Source organism: Tripterygium wilfordii, chromosome 2, assembly GCF_013401445.1.
Source record: "Tripterygium wilfordii isolate XIE 37 chromosome 2, ASM1340144v1, whole genome shotgun sequence".
NCBI lineage: Eukaryota > Viridiplantae > Streptophyta > Magnoliopsida > Celastrales > Celastraceae > Tripterygium > Tripterygium wilfordii.
The window spans coordinates 3,329,445-3,342,500 of record NC_052233.1 but is presented as its reverse complement, the minus strand read 5'-3'; the positions used below and the strand labels follow the sequence as shown (position 1 = coordinate 3,342,500).

Here is a 13,056-nt window from a genome sequence, read left to right as displayed (position 1 = left end):
ACATTCAGACCCCCGCGCGCGCTATGGGGCCGCGCGCGCTGACGGGGTGAGAAATGAGCGGGACTACGTTTTTTGAGAAATTGATGTCTCCTACTGCCAGTTTGAGAAACGGACTTAAGGCATATATATAGGGGGTACTGAGGTTAACCTTCAGACCCCCGCGCGCGCTATGGGGCCGCGCGCGCTGACGGGGTGAGAAATGAGCGGGACTACGTTTTTTGAGAAATTGATGTCTCCTACTGCCAGTTTGAGAAACGGACTTAAGGCATATATATAGGGGGTACTGAGGTTAACATTCAGACCCCCGCGCGCGCTATGGGGCCGCGCGCGCTGACGGGGTGAGAAATGAGCGGGACTACGTTTTTTGAGAAATTGATGTCTCCTACTGCCAGTTTGAGAAACGGACTTAAGGCATATATATAGGGGGTACTGAGGTTAACCTTCAGACCCCCGCGCGCGCTATGGGGCCGCGCGCGCTGACGGGGTGAGAAATGAGCGGGACTACGTTTTTTGAGAAATTGATGTCTCCTACTGCCAGTTTGAGAAACGGACTTAAGGCATATATATAGGGGGTACTGAGGTTAACCTTCAGACCCCCGCGCGCGCTATGGGGCCGCGCGCGCTGACGGGGTGAGAAATGAGCGGGACTACGTTTTTTGAGAAATTGATGTCTCCTACTGCCAGTTTGAGAAACGGACTTAAGGCATATATATAGGGGGTACTGAGGTTAACCTTCAGACCCCCGCGCGCGCTATGGGGCCGCGCGCGCTGACGGGGTGAGAAATGAGCGGGACTACGTTTTTTGAGAAATTGATGTCTCCTACTGCCAGTTTGAGAAACGGACTTAAGGCATATATATAGGGGGTACTGAGGTTAACCTTCAGACCCCCGCGCGCGCTAGGTGGCCGCGCTCGCGCTGACGGGGTGAGAAATGAGCGGGACTACGTTTTTTGAGAAATTGATGTCTCCTACTGCCAGTTTGAGAAACGGACTTAAGGCATATATATAGGGGGTACTGAGGTTAACCTTCAGACCCCCGCGCGCGCTATGGGGCCGCGCGCGCTGACGGGGTGAGAAATGAGCGGGACTACGTTTTTTGAGAAATTGATGTCTCCTACTGCCAGTTTGAGAAACGGACTTAAGGCATATATATAGGGGGTACTGAGGTTAACCTTCAGACCCCCGCGCGCGCTAGGTGGCCGCGCTCGCGCTGACGGGGTGAGAAATGAGCGGGACTACGTTTTTTGAGAAATTGATGTCTCCTACTGCCAGTTTGAGAAACGGACTTAAGGCATATATATAGGGGGTACTGAGGTTAACCTTCAGACCCCCGCGCGCGCTATGGGGCCGCGCGCGCTGACGGGGTGAGAAATGAGCGGGACTACGTTTTTTGAGAAATTGATGTCTCCTACTGCCAGTTTGAGAAACGGACTTAAGGCATATATATAGGGGGTACTGAGGTTAACATTCAGACCCCCGCGCGCGCTATGGGGCCGCGCGCGCTGACGGGGTGAGAAATGAGCGGGACTACGTTTTTTGAGAAATTGATGTCTCCTACTGCGAGCGCTGGGGTGCCCGGGCCTCGAGCCTTGATGATGTCATAATTGTACTTTAAAAAAATACATATTTTTTACATTTGATTAATGTCATAATTGTACTTTAATTTTTATATAATTGAACAATATTTTACAAATGGTGAAATATATACGTATTATGTATATATATACACATACATTACAATAATATATATATATATACACACATATATTATATATTATATATGTAAATATATACTAATTATATATATATAAAAATAAATCATATTGGGTTTGGGGAGGTCTCGGGCCGGACTAAAATTGGCATAAAATGTAGGGCTTCGGGTCGGGCCCCAAAAATGGAGCCCTACTCACTATCTTACATGGGTTAAAATAGGACCATCTTAAAAAAATTGAAAATAAAATCTTAAAACCATACATTAGCAAGACTTGAACCCGGGTAAACACAAAACACATTAAGCAAGGACTCCAAAATGGGAGACGTGCCAACCGTACCACAATAATTTTATGATCGATTAGTTCATTGATAAATACATGAGTAAATGGCAAAAATGCCCTAAATACTAAGAAGTCCATTTCGGAGGACTAAATGAATTCTTTTGGGGATCAAATTTTGGTGCAGGCTCCATGGAACCTGGCCACCACATAGAAAATGGTCCAATGAGCATTTTAAAAAAAAAATCAGGTCGATCCGACAACCGAGCAGAAAGTTATGCCCTTACGAAGTTTTGACCCATGAAACTGGATCCGGACACGCGTCTCGACCCGTTCATCAAAACGACGCCGTTTTCGTCGACCCACAAAATAACCCAGTTACCAAAACCACGCCGTTTTTGTTTCAGAGACAAAACGGGTAGGTGTACGTTCATCAGCGTCGTCTCTCCCAGCCTCTCCTTCTTGCTTCCGCGACTACGTTGTCTCCGAAGTGTTAGGGTGAATGTTCGATCTCTCCTTCTCCCCGTTGTCTCCGTTTTCCGATTGGTGGGTCATGGTACTTTTGGGTTTAGGGTACTCGCCTTCGCTTATTCCATATGGTTACGATTCCAGCATCATCATGCCAGTAATGTCCTTCACCCAGCCTCATGATGTTCTACTCAAGGTGTACCAGAATCACTGATCGAAAGGGTTGGGTTGACGACTTTTTCCATTTCAAGTCTACTGCTTCCAAGTTCAACTATTATATTACAGGTATTGCTTTCTTTGATTACACAGATTGAATGACTAAATTTATATCTACTGCCAGTTTGAGAATGGTTTTGAAATGTTGCAGTAAATGTATGATTTCTTCTGATCTGATTTGGTCCCTAAAATACAATGGAATTGGCAAAATAAAATGGAAGATTATTATATTTCAGCTGCTATTAAATGGAGGTTATACTGGTACCTTGCTTGAAGCTTTGCAATATTTCACTAGTCACTTTTATGTAACTTCATTCTGCTATAGAAGGGAATGTTATGCTCACCGTGGCATCATTTGACTCGTTATGATTCCAATTAATAAAGCATGACTTGGACTTCCTTCTTTTCACCTCTGCACTTTCTCATTCTATCACTAACCATTGTTGCTTTGTCTGAAAAAAATGCTCATGTATTTTGTGGTTGAGTGAGGTTTCCATTTAACTTCAAATGTTAAGATTTGATGCCAAGTTTTTCATTGTCTCTCTCAGTTTAAAATTTCCATGACAAACTAGCACACACACCTCTGTTATTTTTTCCATGTTCAGGCAAATCACAGCAACATTCAATGTGAGACAAATATGGTTTTAATTTCGAATTGATATATAAAGAAATTTGTACTGGAACCTAGTGATGCTGATATTTCTGTCATTGAAATCCCTGATGTTCCTGGGGAAGCAGAAGCATTTGTACTTGCTGCAAAGTTCTGTTATCGAATAAACTTCTACTAATGCACTATGCTCAGAAATCTCTCTGCGAGTTTGTCTTTATGATGCCTTGCTTCATTGTTAGATGCAACAAATTATTGTGGTTTTGTTCTGATGAGTTATCCTGGCATATGTAAACATTTAGTTAGAGGCAACAAATTATGATTCCATATAGACTTGATTATTATTTTTAAAAAATTTGATGGATTTGATGACCTTTGAAGTTTGAAGAAATTATAACTTTGAAATATATTTCCGTGATTTGGATGTTGGCAGGAGCTACAAAATCCTCTGATCCTTATCCATGACAAGAAGATTTCAAATATCAACACAATTTAACCATTTTAGATTTTGACTACGAATGAACAATAATCGATTACATGTGCTGAATATTTTATTTGTTAGAATATATGACAAAGCACATAACCTCATTTACGTGTTGGGTGTTGTATCCTTGATTTACATTGAGTGGCCGGAGTGCTGTGTTATTTGATGGTACAGATTTCATGCTTTGTTTAGCGATGTAGGTTAACATTGATCATATGTTGTATGGTTTGATTACTGAACTAGTAAGGTTTCATGTCTTCAGGTTTGTGCTGTCAAAGTTCCTGGTTTTGGGGATAACAGAAGAGCAGATTTAGAGATCTTGCCAATCTTGCCATTTTGACTGGAGGAGAGGTAACAAAGTTGTCAGGATTCTGCTTGGCTTCATTATATGTTGTGTGATAGAATCATTAATAATTGTTTTATAGGTCATCTTTGAAGAGCGTGGTGTAACTCTTGACAAAGTCAAAGTCCAAGATGAAACGTTTGGTACTGCCAAAAAGGTATGTATTTGTAAACACTCTGCGGTTTACATGACTTCAGGCCAGGGCTCTTGATGACATTACTGCAGAGGTCACTGTCTCGCTGGATCATACAATTATTCTACATGGTGGTGGGGACAAACAGTTAATTGAAGAAAGATGTGAGCAGCTATACAGAATAACTATTAGGTATTTAGGTTGTTCCTTTTTTAACCTTTTCTATGGAATGTTATCCCTTGGTCTATTCGCCAATTGCTTTTCTGTATGTAGTTTAAAAACATTAATGTCTTAAACTAAAATTTAGAAAAATGTCCACTTTGCAATTACCATGATACCTATTTCTTTCAAACCTTATGAGAAAGTTCAATGATCTTTTGTAATACAAAATGACTTGATGAGTTATTGTGTTCTTATGACCCAGAAGAAGTCCACAATATATTTTTTAGGTTAAGGTAACTGTGTCAACTAAAGAGAACACAAACTGGAGACAAGGTTATTTTATTTGGAAATACTTTTGTCCCTTTTGGGCAAAATAAAAGTGTTCACCATGGAATAGTTTGAAAAATCTGGCATGGCATGAATTGGACTGTTGGATCTCTTATTCATATGTGGAAGGCATACTGCTGCTCTTTAAACTTGAATTCTGTGTATTGAATGCTGGTTGGTTTTTTACCTTTTTTTTTCAACCCAGATACAGAAATGCTAGTTGGTTTATTTAGAAGAAATCTTCCTGCATCTTTTTCTTCAGATACTGTTACATGAATCATCGAACCAAGGTAATTTAGAGAAGAGACAATTCCATGACTCATTTGTTACAGTTTATGATGACTCTTGTATTATGGTACAGCTGAGGATATCGATTGAGAAGAGTACAGCTGTGTTTTACAAGCACAAATCTCATGAAAGGCTTTCAAAGCTTTTTGAACCAGATGCACCTTCTGAACCAAGGTAATTTAGAGAAGAGACAATTTCATGACTCATTTGTTACAGTTTATGATGACTCTTGTATTATGGTACAGCTGAGGATATCGATTGAGAAGAGTACAGCCGTGTTTTACAAGCACAAATCTCATGAAAGGCTTTCAAAGCTTTCTGGTTGTCCCGCTGTCTTTAAGGTTTAATTTTGACCCTTAGTATTTCTTTTTGTATTTTATTTTCATGTCTTTTGGAGCTTTATATTTTCTAACAGGTTGGAGGTGCTAGTGAGGCAGAGGTTGGAGAAAGGAAAGAGAGAGTAACTGATGCTCTAAATGCTACTAGAGCATCCGTGGAAGAAGGAATTGTAGCGGGTAAAGTGATGTTTATCATTTGGAGGTTTTGTCTAAGCACTCGCAATTACAACATAATATGTTTCATAGGTGGTGGTGTTGCTCTATTATATGCCTCAAAGATTCTGACAAGCCTTCAAACTGAAAATGAACTCCAGAAAAGGGGTGTCTATGAAACAAAAACTTAAAATTTTTGTTTGCATTTTCTCAAGTGTGTATATGAAATTTTAATTGTGATGTTAACCTTTCGTCTTAGGCACCTACATTAACAATAGCTTTGAATGCTGGTTTTGATGGCACTCTGGTTCTGGGAAAACTATTGGAGCAAGATGATCACAATTGGGGATTTGATGCTGCAAGAGGTTGGTTCTCCAAATCTTGCATCATATGCTATGTTAGCAACTTTCTTTCACCTTCTTTATGATCCACTTCTTATGTTTTTAGTTTGTGCACATGCATCTATGATCCACTTCTTATGTTTTTTGTTTTTTTTTGGCCCTTGATAGATTAAAGAATAAAACTGCCTCATACCAGCCTTGGTTAGAATTACAATTTGGAAATTCATTCTTTAGAAAATTTCAACTTGGTTTATTTTCAATTGAGAGAATTTATGCACGAGTATTTGCATAACTCCCCATTTAGCAAGAATCCAATGCTTGTTCAAATTTTTGAACTCCATAGTATAGAACATGACTTAATTATTTAAATCGTACATATTGCCAATTGCTTCCTTGCATTGAGCACTTGAAATTCATACTTTGTTTATTTGACCAACTTGGCACTATCCTTCTAAAGTTGGAAGGAATGGCGGCCTCTCCGTCTTCGTTTTGGTTGGCCTGGATTCTGATCACTTCCGTCTTCTTCGATTATAGATCGTCACCTTTGTTCTTAGCTAAGGTTCGTCTCTTGATTTCGTTGCTGTTGTGCCGGGTGAAGCTGGACTCTTGAATGCATTGTTGTTTCGGTTTGGTTACTCATTTCGTTGCCGCTAATGTCTTCATTGCTTTGATTCATGCTCTCAGGTTCATCTGCGCTTGCTCAGTTCCCTGTTTTCGTTACTGTGCCCAGCTCAAAATTAAGTCCACTCTTACCTTGGTTCTCGGCTATGGTAAGTTATATGTTTCGTCACTGTTGTTTCGGTGAAGCTCGACTCTTCATCGCATCGCTGTTGTTTTGGTTCGGTTACTCATTTTGGAACTCCCCTATCGATTGCCTGGCCTTTGAAGCTCCTCTTGGTTTGTGTTGATTTTTGGTTGTTGTTGATCTCTAATTTGCCTTCGTGATTTTTAATGTCGATTTTTTTTCCTGGATGTTTCACTTTCACTGTTTGCTAATCTTCTCTTGGTGTCTGTTGATTTTTTCGATTGTCATTGCTCTCTAATTTGCCTTCCATTTCCTTTGTGAATTTTTATGTCCATATATATTTTTAGATGTCCAACTTCTTTACTTTCACATGTCTTTACTAATTGCTGTTTCTTCTGTCCACTACACTTCTAGGATTTGGATTAGCTGCTGCAGTTTACTTGCTATATTGTTCTGTTTGTGTCTGTACTGATTCTGTTTACATATTTGAGACGACATGGTCATACTAATTTATTTAGAGTCTTTCTTATTATTTGCAGTACATGTTTTGAGTTCGGTTATGTAAATATGTTTCGCAGCTTCATTACACTTATTTACTTCAATTTTCGTTTACATTTTTACAAATTTTGGGTGATAAATTTCTAAATTAAACGATTGTTAGTTCGTTGCCCATTCTGTGATGGTAAGTAAAAGTTGGTGTGTCCCTTTCCCAGTATTTTTGGGTGCCGCTGGCTGAGTCTCTATCTCTCTTTCTTTCGCTGTTGGTTATCTTCATTCCTTTATTTGATTTTCTTAATTTTTTTTGGCCTCATGGTATGCCCTTTTAAGAATTTTTTGCCATTTTAAGGCTGTTATGGGAAACCCTGATTTATTCATCACTTTTACGTGTAACGTGCAATGGGTTGAGATACAGAATGCATTGAATCTTATACCTGGATAGAAAATAGAAGTCATGCCTGATATAGTCTCCTGGGTATTTGAAGCTTGATGAGTTTATGACCGACATAAAGAAGGGACACTATTTCGGAAACGTCGTTGCTGCTATTTACACTTTTTGAGTTCCAAAAAAGGGGATTGCCTAATGTCCATGACATCGTCTGGCTGCATCCATATGACAAATACCCTACTGCAAATGACATTGACTAGTCCCCGATTAATCCAATTAATCCATAGTCCCTGCGAACCGCCTAGTAGTCGACTAGCGATTTTTGCAACCATGCTTGTAAAAATGAGAGAACAGTTTCCTTCATTCAATTTTACTAACTGAAATCAGATTGTATGTGAAACTAGGGACACACAAAACATTTTTTAAGATTATTCCTTCATTCAATTTTACCTCTCCTATATGAGATATAGAATGTTTTTCACCATTAGGAAGAGTAACATAAGAATTATGCACATTTTGACAAGATGCATTACTGTCTATGAGCCATTTATGCAAATGTTTTGTACTTTTATTTAAGATATTACAAGTTGTGGATGTTATTGATGCCACATTACCAATCTAGAATTGCTTTCCAGAAGTGTCATCTTCTTGATTCCCTTTGTTCTGAAGTAAAGTGATGATATGTTGATATTGTGCATTGGTTATTCCTGCTCCTGTTTGATCATTAACATTTCCACTCACTTGACTGACTGAATGAGATTTGTTGGTTGAGTATCCTTGATTGTTCTGTCTTTGTTTCTTCTAAGGAGGCTTAGGATACCCACTGATTCTAAAACACTTGTCAACTGTATGATTTGTCAGTTTGCAGTGAGTGCAGAAAAGATTCTCTTTACTGCCTTGCTGTGATATTTGGGAACTATCATTTTCTCTCTTGTTTTGATTCTTTTAGAAAGGCTTTGAATGGTTGTTGTTTGAGTTTCCTTTGTTCATTGCCATTGCCAAGGGCCTCCTGTGGGACATTAACTGCACTTTCCCCCATTTTCTGTTTTCTTTCCTCTTGACTCACTATGTTGTAAGCCTTGTTCAAGTCTGGAAAAGGCTCTTTTATGAGAATTTGACTGCTCACAGAGCTGAAACAGTCTAACTGGTTCCAATCCTCCACAACTGCAAGATGGCAGTCAATTATATGCTTCCATTTCATCCCAAAGTGCCTTCATTTTAGCATAATAATATGTGATTGTGTCTGCACCTTGCTTCATGTTGCTGATTTCCCTAATGATTTCAAAGACCCTTGTCTCATTCATCACTGAATATCTAGCTGTCTTCCAATTAGACACACTCTTCAATATTGCAGTTGAAACTGAGTTGTTGATCCAAGTTTTAATCATACCATTAGCTTGCTTCCATAGTTGGTAATTTGGATCATTTGTCTCTGGGATTGGAAGACTTCGATCCACAAATCCAACTTTGTTCCTTGCTTCCAATGCATTGGTGAAGTGTGCACTCCACATGTGATAATTACTAGTTGTCCATTCTAATGAGATCAATTTTGTAATGTATAAGTCACTCGAAACTAAGGCATATGAATTTAGAAATAAGTTTTAGTTGGCTCGACTCATTTGAGAAATGAGCGGGTTGTGTGTGATGCATGTGGTGCAAGGAAGAAGTTGGAAATGTCGAGGGTTGAGAATAAATGGGAAGAGGAAGAGTGGGGTTTGGCAGCAATGGAGGTTGGTTTCTATTCAAGATGGTTTGCTAAGGTGTCTGTTGAGACACCCTAGAGTTGAAAACGGCTGAGGTTGTTTGACCCATCTGAGGAATCACTCCAGATCCAGGTAAAATTCCTGATACTGGAGGAACATATTCTGTAGTAGAGTTGGCCATTTTTGCTGAAAGCTCCTGCACAATTTCTGCTGAGACACTTCTTTGTGACTGCAGGTTTGTTGATGGCATTTCACCACTTCTTTCTGTTTGGAGACATTCTGCTGGAATATCACCAGTCAGGCTCGTTTGTCCCACACCAGGAAGAGAACCTGGCTCTGATACCATGATGATTCACGAATATTCTCAAGGAGTTAAAGAAATTAGGGATAGAAGAAGAAGATCATAGATGAAGAAGAAGAAGATGGAGAGAAGAAATGGGTTTTGTAATAATTATTAAAAAAAAAAAAAGAGATAATGGGAGGTGTGTGGAAGAAGACAAAGGTGGTCACGTTTTTTTTATCTCCTTGAAATTTGGGTTTCATGTGGCCCTTTTTCATGTGTGGCAATTTGAATTTGTGTTGTGCGTGTGAGAAAGTACCCCGAAATTAAGGTCCAAGTATTACAATCCAACTAAACCCAAGTACAGTTAAGTGAGACGGTTTAGTTGAAATTAAAACCTCACAGGTAATCCGATGTATCCATAGAGAACCGGAATCCCATAGAGGGTCTCATTCTTCTTTCCTCTTCTCTTCTTAACTTGGATCATGTTTCTTGTATCAAACTCAAGTTGGTTACACCAACTTGAGGAGGAGTGTTAAAATATGAGTTACAAAGCTCGAGATAGTAGCACGCCCGACACAAATACACATAAACACAAAATGGCCGTTTCCACCTGTTGTTTTTTGTCTCCCACTGTGAACTAGCCGTTGCACATCTACTTATATATATATATATATATATATATATATATAAATCTCTTGAATGAACTTGAATGAAAGAACTCCCTTTCTACTCTGTCTTCTACTTTCTAATTTAGTTCTTTCTCTTGTTCAAATCACTTCCGCAATATACAAAATATTTAAACAATTACACATAATTCAGGTTGATGGGTCTTAAAAGGACATATACAATAAAGAGAATCAAGGCTAGAAAACCAACTGTGTAGTCTCTAATTATCCAAACTCGCTGTGCATACGGGCACGAGTAATTGGTATACAATCTTTGCAACACCAATAAAGAAGCAAAATCAAACAGAGTGTGTTAAGAACAAGATACAAGGGACAACAGAAAAGTAGAGAGCGTAGGAGAGTGGAACCCTACCTTGTTGTTCCATCAAGGAGGGGAGGCTGTGGCGAAGACGAATCCAAAGGTTTAGGAAGAACCTTGCTCACATCTCTGTAAATTATAAAAACAGAACAAAACCGAATGAACAACAAGTAACTTGAAAACCCCAAGTACTCAGAGAAATTGATCATTACGCAGTAGCCATTGTCGGTAGTGGGTGGTCTGGTCACTGGTGCTGGGAAGAGATTACTAGAGAGAGAAGCGATCGTCTGAGATGTAAAGTAGAGGGCGATTTGGCTCTAATTATAGAGGGACCATACAACTTTTTTCACAGTGGCCTACAAACTTACGCCAGCCCTGACGATAGGTTTGGTGTTTTTGTTTTTGTTTTTGTTTTCACGATATGAACGAGAAAGTCACGGATATGATATGGTTATCTTTATTTGACCATTTCAGGCTTTCAACCTTTCTAGAAGAATCGGTATTTGTAATGGGAATCTACTCTGACGCTATTCAGGGCTTGATTAGCTTGATATTTTGGAGAGTTAAAAGTGAAGAGAGTTCAGGAGGAATGGACAACTTCACCTCGTTTGAATTGTACAAGGGAGTTAAGTGAGGTAAAGGAGGGGGAAATTTCCCTTTACTTAACTCTTCAATAGAACATTTTATAACCCCTCAATTTGGAGGGTTTGCGAGTCGAGAGAAAAGTTTATAAGTTTTTCACTTATTTGAATTTGTATTTTTGTAACTCACATTTCTTACATCTCATTACTTCTCATCCACTCTACCTTCTATGCAAGTAACGATGAGTCAAGATAATCCCCTCTCATAACTTTTTCTTCACATATCCCTCTCTCCTTTAACTACACTTTAATTTTCATTTTTCCAATCCAAGTAACCCCCGAGTCATATAGTTTGCTCCTATGTATGTTGTCCTATATAACCTCCAAGTGCAATCATTCACTTAGATAGATGACATTGATTTTCGTTCTTGTTTATAATATGTTACAAAAACAGTGTTAGAAAGTAACAAAAAACTCTTGTTTGTGTGATTAAAATTACAATGTACCTTGGACACACTCTAGGTTCATTGAACATGGCCACTCGTAAGCACAAATCATGAGACTACTAGGAGTTGGTCCGCGAGTTGCGGCGGGGGCGAGAATATGTGTGCGCAACAAATTTGATTTTCGATTTTGCATGTGCAGTCGCGCGAAGACTTTGATTTGGCATCATTGTGTCTGTTTTTTGGCTTTCAAAGTTGTGCTCTATTTCACAAAGTTTTACATAGGTCCTACACGGATAAAAGTACAACAAGAGTTTGATGTTGCATATTTACATGTGAATATTTGAGGTGTAGCTGCTCTTTGATTGTGCTGTTGGTCTTTTTCGTTGTCATTGTTTGGTTTTTGTACTGCCTTTGAAGTTATATACAGCTATAGACATCTTCAAGATACAAAAGGAGTAGCTTCTTGTGCTTCACTCAAATATTCACAGCTGAAATGGCATTTTCTTCTGTCTTCAATGGCTGATAGCATGATATTTTACATATTTTTATACCTCACTTTACACTTGTTTTTGTCTATTTTAGTTGAACTAAGCATTGATTCTACATAACTTCTCATTATTTTGATTTTCAGAATATTTATGAGGAAAGTGCTGAAAGACTCTTTAGACCCAAGTTCAATACTTGCTTTGGGATAGATGATGTCATCAATTTATGGTGGAAGTCTATAATGAATTCACAGGAAGTTTTGTTCATCATGTTGAATAGGCCAGAGAAGAATTCTTTAAGCTCAAGTGTTGTTCTTTCAAAGGGGACACGCTTTATGAGAACCTATACTCCTGATGACACAAAAATTCTGGACACTTAGTTTCCTGTTGTCAATCAATATACCATTTTTGCTAAGCCATCTCAGACTTTTTCCAAATCTGTTAAACAGCTCTTTGGCTCCACTTCTTCAAAACATATTAAAGAATATGTCCAAGCCTCTCGGTTTGATCAATGTCATATTCCTGCCTCTCGAGTAGAACAGTTGTTTAAACTCGCTCTTCCAGAAGATTTCCCACGACAATGGATGGCTCAAGGATATACCCATATCCATTTTGGTGCTGTTCGCTTAGCTCTCACTTTTCATGGACGAAAAGGCTTGCCGGTGGTATCTCGGATTGCTTTGTTAGATGCTCGGTTCAAAGAATACCAGCATGCTTGTATAGCCACTGTTCAAACCACGCTCAATGCTGGAACTATCTTTGTGACCTTACTCCCAAACTACAACATGCCTCTTCGAGATCCAGAATTGCTGAATGCTCTTAAAGTTCAAGTACAGATCTCTGGAGCCCCATAGCTGTCAACTACTTTTGTTGGCACTCTCCATTATCAGATGGTTTATCATGTTCAAAATCATGCTTTTGATCTACAAACCCCATCATCCACAGAAGATGCTCTTCTTATCACAGTGGACTCTTCTTCAGGAGCCCCTAACAATACTGTCATCCCAAAACAGTTGAGTAAAGATGAGCTTTATAAACTTCTTCCTAAATCATGGATCACTAAGTATGAAAACTCCCATAAACAGGACACTT

At 39.1% G+C, this 13,056-nt stretch overlaps 2 long non-coding RNA genes across 5 annotated transcripts; both read left to right on the top strand.

The window, feature by feature from the left end:
- Positions 1 to 2,252: 2,252 nt before the first annotated feature.
- On the top strand, positions 2,253 to 13,056 carry LOC120016906. 4 transcript variants are annotated; one of them, XR_005472067.1, is made up of 12 exons: positions 2,255 to 2,744; positions 4,029 to 4,117; positions 4,192 to 4,266; positions 4,335 to 4,434; positions 4,937 to 5,021; positions 5,093 to 5,193; positions 5,265 to 5,360; positions 5,435 to 5,534; positions 5,770 to 5,875; positions 6,309 to 6,410; positions 6,536 to 6,621; positions 12,111 to 13,056. It is a non-coding gene; the product is annotated as an uncharacterized LOC120016906 (long non-coding RNA). The 4 variants fall into 4 exon arrangements; XR_005472069.1 differs by lacking the exon at positions 6,309 to 6,410 and having other exon boundaries at positions 2,253 to 2,744; XR_005472066.1 differs by lacking the exon at positions 12,111 to 13,056 and having other exon boundaries at positions 2,258 to 2,744; positions 6,536 to 7,573.
- On the top strand, positions 8,802 to 9,905 carry LOC120016918. Its single transcript, XR_005472070.1, has 2 exons — positions 8,802 to 9,317; positions 9,421 to 9,905. It is a non-coding gene; the product is annotated as an uncharacterized LOC120016918 (long non-coding RNA).